This window comes from Cryptomeria japonica, chromosome 11 (assembly GCF_030272615.1).
Source record: "Cryptomeria japonica chromosome 11, Sugi_1.0, whole genome shotgun sequence".
In the NCBI taxonomy this organism is placed as follows: domain Eukaryota; kingdom Viridiplantae; phylum Streptophyta; class Pinopsida; order Cupressales; family Cupressaceae; genus Cryptomeria; species Cryptomeria japonica.
In genome coordinates this window covers 222,181,757-222,190,459 of record NC_081415.1, presented here as the reverse complement: position 1 = coordinate 222,190,459, position 8,703 = coordinate 222,181,757, and positions in this window count along the sequence as shown.

Genomic DNA, 8,703 nt, shown 5'->3' with positions numbered 1-8,703 from the left:
AGTTGTTGATTAGTTGTATTCCCGAGTTTTAGATGTTGATCGATGAAGATTTGATGAGTGATGTTGGTTGAGCTATTATTGATGATTCTTATGTACTTGCTGGTGTTTCCTAGTCATTTCCTATTTATTTTGGTGATCCGCATTGATCGTTGTGCAATTTTTTGATGGTTTCTATGAACCAGTGATGATTTTTCGTGTTATGCGGTTTTTTTGGTGGTGTAATGTGTTGCGGTTGATCTTGGTGAGATTTCTAGTGGAGTTGTGCATTTGGGAATTTGAATTAGGTCCCCGTTATGTCATGTAAATCATTATATCGGTCTAGTGGTTGATCTTTGTATCATGTGATGTAATTTTGTAATTGAGGGTTGAGGGTTTAGCCAACCTTGTTGTCAAGGTTAATGATTTGTATATATAGGTGATATTGTCATGTAATTTAGGTGTCGATGTTGTGTCTGCATTATCAGAGAGTGGTGTATGTGCTAACAAGTGATTTATCCTTCGGTGTTGTGATTGTGTGGAGATTGGTGTTGTTGAGCAGACAACTATGCTTAACCAAAATTATAATCAGGCATTTGAAGATGTTATTCCTTCATTTCATTTCTTTCGGATTGTAGTTTGAATCTTGTTGTAAGTTAGCAAGACTTCCTTGAGGGTTGTAGCTTTCTGGTCCATTATCTTTTGAGCAGTGACCTCTAGGTAGTGTGCCTAAATGCATGTGCATTCTCCATTGTAATATTTCACATAATATTGCAGAGTATCATCTTACTGTGGGTAGGTTACCACCGTCCCTTAGTTGGGTTTTCCATGTCAAAATATTGGTGTTGTGTGTTGTGTTGTTAATTTGCTTATCTTTATTAATGTTGCAGTTTATTAGATCTATTTTTGTGATAAAGTTTGTAGATTCGGCGAAGACTAATTCACCTCCCCCCTCTCAGTCTTCCTAATCTTTTTTTCTAACAGACTCCTCATAGCCATGGGGTCCCACAAGCATGGGTTCCCACGCTATGGCTTCGGCCACAAAACAAAAAAATTAAAAAATATATTAAAAAACAATTTCTTAATATAATAAATTTTATTTGCAAAAACACAGATAAATTCAACACAACAACCAAAAGGGTTTGAAACCCCCAATTTCGTAATCACAAATATTAACATTGGTAATCAATGAACCAAAAGAATTCCAGAATCATTTCATGAAACTCACAGTAGGGAAATTTAATCATTGAAATATATGTATATATTTTTTGAAATTAATAACAAAGACTGTCAATCATCATCACACAATAAGCTATTCCAGATTTCCAACTATTTATCATATAATTGTAAAAGCGTTCTATAATGAAAATAAAAATTAAGTCTATGAATTAAGAGCCAAGTGCAACCACATATTTTTCCCAGATGGTTTTCCCCAAGTTGAAAACAAATCCTTCTTTAACAGAAGATTTCCAGACCCCAAAAGCACACAACGACAATGAAAATAATCTCTCTCTCAAGCAAAGATTTCCAAAAAACAAAAATACACAACAACAATTCATTGTCACAAGATTTTTTGAGAGAAAATTTTCCCAAATTCAAACAACAACCCATAAACCCCACTAAACAAAAGAAAAATAAGTATTTCTTTTCAAAATACATAGGGGATTTCTTAATCCCTACCTTCAATCGCTTTCCTAGAAATGAAAATTTGTAGAAGAGTCGCCCAATCCACAAACATACTCACACAAGCAAAATCCAAATTTCCCCAACTCTATGAATCCTTTTCTTAATCTTCAAAACCTCACTTCTTGCAAGTAAAACTGTGAACCAGAAGAAGAAAGAAATTTCCAGAATCTCAACATAGATTACCCAATTGAGAAGAAAAGACCCCCATATTCTAGAAATTTTCCAAAATATAAAGGGTTTCTTCAAAAATCCTTTCTGGGAAGGAAACTTCCTCCAAAAAACTCCCACACATAGAAGTTCTAAAAATTTTCACTTTAAGAAACTTCCATTAAAAATTAAAATTAAAATTTAATTTATAAATTCAATATTAAAAATTTAATTTAATTTCAAGTCTCATAAATAAACAATTTAATTTAATAATAAATAAATTTGTTTCAAACTTTAGAAAGTCATCCCAAAATAATTCTATTTATTTAATTTTGAATTGATTAAATTTTCACACAAAAAGCATGACACATCAGTAAATCAATCTTTGTTAATTTATTAAGCAAAATAATTTAATTAAATTAACATATTACGATTGAATTATTTATTTTATAGTTAAAGGGTACAATATTAATTTAACCCCTTGATTAACTTTATGCATAACAACATAACATTAATTATTAAATACATTAAGGTAATAATGATTAATTAAATGTAAAAACAACACTTAAGGATAAACACATAAGAAAAACATAAAACTCAACCAAGCAAATATAAACATGGTCCACATACTAACATCGAAAAGTTGCTTAAGTGGTGATCTGATAGGGTTGACAAACAACTGACAATGCTTTGAAATTGAGCAAGGCTAGGGATGACACTGTCGGGCCTTAAGACTATCTCCTCAACTTCCATCTGAATAATTAGGTATGCTCAGACCTATGAAGCTAGGTGGAGTCGGTACCTTGTACCTGCAATTCCTGCATCACCAAACAACATATATATACATATATCCAAACACGGTAGACACACTGGCGAAGGAGAATTGTGACATTCCATGTCTCACCGTGGCGAGTGACAAAAAATCATCCACTCGCACCCCATACAGACCCCACAAATCAATGAAGAAAAATACATAATACATCTCATACATAAAGTAAATGTGTTAGTCCATGGTCAGTACACGAGTAAAATTAACATTTCATCATCCATAAAGATATAATGCATAAGAAAAATTAACATCTAATCATCCATATGCAAATAATGCATAATCAACATTCACTGAATCACACACCCAAGCATAGTCCATCATAGCATACTATCAAAATAAAAGTATCACAACATAATGTATCCACCATCCACAAAACCACTGAAAAAAATCAACCATGGTCAAACTAGGTATCAAAATAGTTTGATCAAGGGAGGACCATTAATACATAAGAAGTGCCCATTCCATCCCAAAACATAAAACAATTGACCCTAAAGACTCAAATTTGAACTTACAAGATTTAGAATTAAAAAATCAGTTCCTTAAAAACTCAATTCGGAGAGGGATTTTGAACATAAAATTGCAAATTCCTAACTAGAACAAAAGAACACTTTTAGACAACAAGGGAAAGCTTCATTTATATCACAATATCCATTCAAACACTAAAAACAATAATAACCCTTTCCAATCATCGAAAACCCCTTTCGGAAATCACATAACACACATAGGAAAAGAGAGTGCATACAAGGTTCATACTCAATCAAACAAACCAAAATTTCATAATAACATTAATTGATAACCAAAACCAATAAATAAACACTTTCCACACACACGACCAAGAAATATTGTAGGATAATTGCATACAAATTTAAAATCCTACCTTTAGACCCACAGAGACAAACAAAGTTGAAGCATATTGATGAAGAACAGAAACACAAACGCAATCCATGGGCAACCAGAAGATATCAATAAGCAATAATCAAATTCAATAGAATAATTTCCAGCCAAAACTTTCAATCATAATCCAAGAAATCCTCAATGAAAGAAAAACCCACTAAGCAATAGGTTGAATTCTCGAGTCATTTTTACTTCCCCAAAAATTCTTGTACTATTTCTCTAGAATATTTTTACAACCCCCAAAAGAAACTCCTTAAATAAATTATTATCAAAAATAATAATTAAAACTCCCTCGAATCCTACAAAAAAAATCCCATTAAGAAAAACAATCCTCCACCATGTAAAATCCACAGAACTCATAATAAAAATAATATTTAATTTCCAAAATAAAACATATATTTAATATTTATTTCCAATTCATAAATTATCTTTCCACCAATAATCAACTAAAAATTAAAACAATTAATAATAAGAATATAAATGTATTTATTAATGGGGAATATGAGCACATTAAAATATTAAATCAATTAATTATTAATATAATCATCCCACTTAGGTTATTTTTATATTAATACTAAATACACATAAATTATACCACCACTAAATAATAATTAACCACAATATAATAAATTATACCACTTAAATAATAATTAAGCACAACCTTACTAAATAATACCATTAGAGCAATAAACCAAAACTCACAACAAACACAACTAGTAACGCAAGGATACTCAGATATTGTCTCGATGACAATCTGATAAAGTAAGATTGACACAAAATAATTACCCCTAGTTTGAGACAATGGCTAAGGCTAGGAATAATTTTGGGCCTTCAATGCTATCTCCATAATAACCATTGGGAATAAAGACATGCTCAGACCTATGAAGCCAAGTGGAGTCAATATCTAGTACTTGCATCCTAGATAACACAAAGCGTCTTGCAAAACATATATATACATATAAACCAATTCAAATCTTGTGAAAGGAAATCTTGGCATCACATGTCTCTCACAAATAAGTAATGTGATATCATTCCTTCTACCCCTAATTACAATAAAGCATCATGAAATGATCTAGTCTAAACATCAAATCCATATTGTCAAATCACCTTAGTAAACGTATACCATCTCCACAAGTATCCCCTGAAACATGGGTTAGTGCATCATAACAATAATATTAAACCATCATCACATACCATAACCATGAAGAAATATAATTATACATTTAGTACATATGTAACATCAATATGTCCATAAAGGAGATAGAAACATAAATTTCTTAAGAATTTTTTTTTTCAAATGGCTTCTCTTGTCGAGCGAACTGCCTCTCTCATCATGCAATCTTCTCATGTCGTGCACTTTGGTCTTGTTGTGGCTATGGATCCTAGCCACTCTATGTGTTCTTTCCTGTCCGCAACACCTGCGGGGATTGGTGAGGGCTCTACTCACCCATCCCTGGATGCTCTGTTTTCCTCTTCACTATGAAATGTGATGGTTGGGGTTTCTGGCTCTAAGGTTGCAGCAGCGGCCTCGGCAGGCCCTTCGTCTAGTCTCAAGTAGGTGGCTAAGCGATGTCTTGGTGACAAAGGGTTTTTCTCTATCTCTTGTGCTATTTCAGTAAAGGTGAATAAGGAAACTGAGCTGGAGATAGAACATAATGTGTCTGTTTTTTTAATCATGTTGTTATTTGTCAAGTTAGGGGTTTTTGGCCTAGCCTCCCCAAGCTTCATGATTGGATCCCCCATTATTGGGAACCTCTTATTTCTAGTACTGTTCATATTTACCCTATGGCTAAAGGATTTTTTATTGCAAAATTTGAGAATGTTGAGGATAGAAAGAAAATCTTGTGTGATAACTATTTTTGTTGGAAGGATAAATTTCCTTTAATGTTTAAACCCTGGCACTCTGATTTCAATCCTTTGTCTGAAATGTTTAACAAGGTTCTGATTTGGGTTCGACTTCCTATCTTCCTCTTCATTTGTGGGTTGATTCTCTTTTTGAAGAAGTTGGTAATGCTCTTGGGGATTTTCTGCTAGTGGATAATGATTTGTATGACGTTCTACACTCAACCTTTTCCTGTATTTTGGTTGAGCTAGATGTTTCAAAAGGTTTGCTTGTTGAGATTGTTATCAACTCTTCTAAGGGCAGTTGGGTTCAAACCTTGGATTATGAAGGGATTCCCTTTAGGTGTCGAAGATGTTTCAAAATGGGTCATGTGACTGACTGTTGTGGGCTTGAAAAGAAGACTTTGTCGGCCCCATGGTGGAAGGGTGCTTCTAATGAGCATTATTTTATTGAGAAGAAAACTGAAAATCATAATATTTCTCAAATGGTGGCTCAGGTTATTGCAACCTCTCCTCCAGTTGTTCCGGCTTCTAGTGGAGAGTCTATTGAGGTTGGTCAGTCTCATGCCCCTCTTGTTGATTCCTTAGGCAGATTTATGTCTTTGCCTGGTGATTGTGTTGTGGTTGCTAATTCTAGAATTGTTCAAGTTGATTCTTTGCCTGTTGGGAGTTACTGCACTTTTGAGAAGGGGGGTGTTGTTGGTGCTCTTTCTTAAAATCTTGATGGACCAGCGTTGGGTTTGTTGAATTGGTTTGATGTGGCTGTTAAGGTGGAAGAGGGTTGGATTACTATTAAGGGAAAGAAATCTAAGTCATCTACACCCTCTTTTGACATGACTCTTCATTCCCACAAGGGCAATACTAAAGAAAAATCTTGAGGGTCCCTGTTTGTGGATGTTTGGTTTGTTACCCAGCTAGGTTTTTTTCTGGTTCTTTGGCTGCCATATGTATTGTTCCATCTTTTGTAGCCTGCTTCGTCTTGGATTTGTGTTTTGAAGTTTTGATTCTAAACCTTTTATAATCTTCTTTGTTAAGGGTTTCAGGGCCCCTTCAAAACCTGTTTTTGCCTTAATCCAAAACATCAGTATGTTCATAGAGTAACAAATAGTAATAAACATGTCCAATAGTATTTTTCATCATAAATAATCCAACCACATAGATAAAGAGGAAGTATCCACATGCACAAGCAAAGTAATCCACACATAGCAAGCCAAACATAAGTCTATCAAGTCTAAGTGGGAAACAACCAAAGAAAACGTGGAATGGTACTACAATCAAACTGTGGTCCTCTATCCTTTATACTTCTCCCTTGAAAGGGGCATCTCTTATCTACCATAAACAAGAATTTGGAATCATTTAGATTGTTCCATTGTTTACCAAAAGATTATTTCCACCAAAAAAAATCCAAAGCTAAAGACATCACTTTTTCTACCAATTGATGTGTTCTGTAGTACCTATAAAATTCAAAAATAAGATTTTTTATTTCTTGTAAATTTAGTATCTAAAGATTATATTGGTTTAAATTAGAAAGGAAGGAAGTTTAGCTTACTCAAGATCTAAGTATGTAGCAGTGGCATTCACTAATGTTGAGCATCGGCATACTTCTTCTGTCTATCCTAAGATGCCACCAAATGCTCATGAATACGCTCAACTTGTTGCTCCATCTCATGAAGCATCTCCGGACATAGCCGCACCCTATCCTCTAACCGATCCCAACTCAGAGGCATACAACAAGGACAACCATACAACACCTAGAAGGGAGACATACCAATAGAGCTATGATATCCATTATTATATGCAAACTCCACTAGATAAAGATATTCTTCCCAACGCGATTGTTGATCCATAACATACATGCGAAGCATGTCCTCCAACACCTGATTCAATCGCTTAGTCTGAGCATCAGTCTCTAGATGATAAGAAAAACTAAAGTTCAATTGGGTTCCCAAGGCATGCTGCAGTGATGTCCAGAATGCAGATGTGAAAATATGGTCTCTATCTGATGTGATCCGCTGAGAGATTTCGTGCAATCTCAACACATCCTCCATGAAAACTTGTGCCACCACTACTGTTATATAAGAAGATCTTATAGGGATGAAATGGGCAACTTTTGTCAATCTGTCAACAATAACCATGATGGCATCATGACGATGAGAAGATACTGGCAACCCTACTACAAAGTCCATAAAGATAATATCCCACTTCCATTCTAGAACCAAATTAGGCTGTAATAGCCCTACAGAGTGCTGGTGCTCGACCTTCACTCACCGACACTCTAAATATTGTGACAAAAAAATTGCAATATCCTGCTTCATACCAGCCCAATAATAAATTTGTCTCAAGTCAGCGTGCATCTTCTTGACACTAGGATGTGTCGAGTAAGGTGCACGATGGGCCTCAGTCAGAATCAATGTATGGAGTGGACAAGCTAAAAAATTGCTAATCGCCTTTTTATTCTGGCACTTAAACCACACGTGAGGGTCACAATTGTAAAGATTCCCTACCTACCTTCGAAAGGTCTCATTGCTAGTCAGTTCAATGATGGGGTTGTTAGGAATAAGAAGTCAATCATTGTAAAGGTGGTGTGTCTATGGAGGGAGGGGATGGATATTAAAAACATGGAGGAATTCCTAGCCTTTGTGAGTGAAGGGAAAATGGGCATCTACATCAGTACGCACATCCAACATCAATTACAAATACACACTACTATGCTATAAAGTAGAATTAGACAGTTTATTTCCCACATTAACCCTTAGAGGAAAAGTGATTGTAATTTAAGATCTTTCTAAATCAAACAACAATTTTAGCAGCATGCATACATTTAGATTCAACAACATAGAATTATAAAAAAAAACAAAAAAACATTACCATGGGAAACCCCTTTCGGGTAAAAAAACCCCACACTTCAAAACCAAATAGCCATTAACAAAAAATAGTTACAATACAATCTTCAGGCTCTAGGCCTTTACATGGAGACTTGCATCCTGCTCCATCCTGGAGAAAATCTGGCACCAACATAACCCTTGTAAAATGAACTCCTCTCTTCTACAACTCTTCTAGCAATCCTTATATTTGTAGGGCTTACAATACAAAAACAACACTCTCAAAAACATCCACATTCAATGTATCTACAAGTGTAAATAGAAACTTCCTTTTGCATAAATAATATTTAATATAAAAATTATTTATTTCATAAACATAAGTCATCCAAGATGAGATAAACATGCTTTTTGCTAATTTGGAACTTTCCATTTTACTCCAAGCCTATCTGAGTAGAAGCTTTGGTCCCACTAAGAATCTTTTCATATCTGTGCATAAAAAAGGAAAAC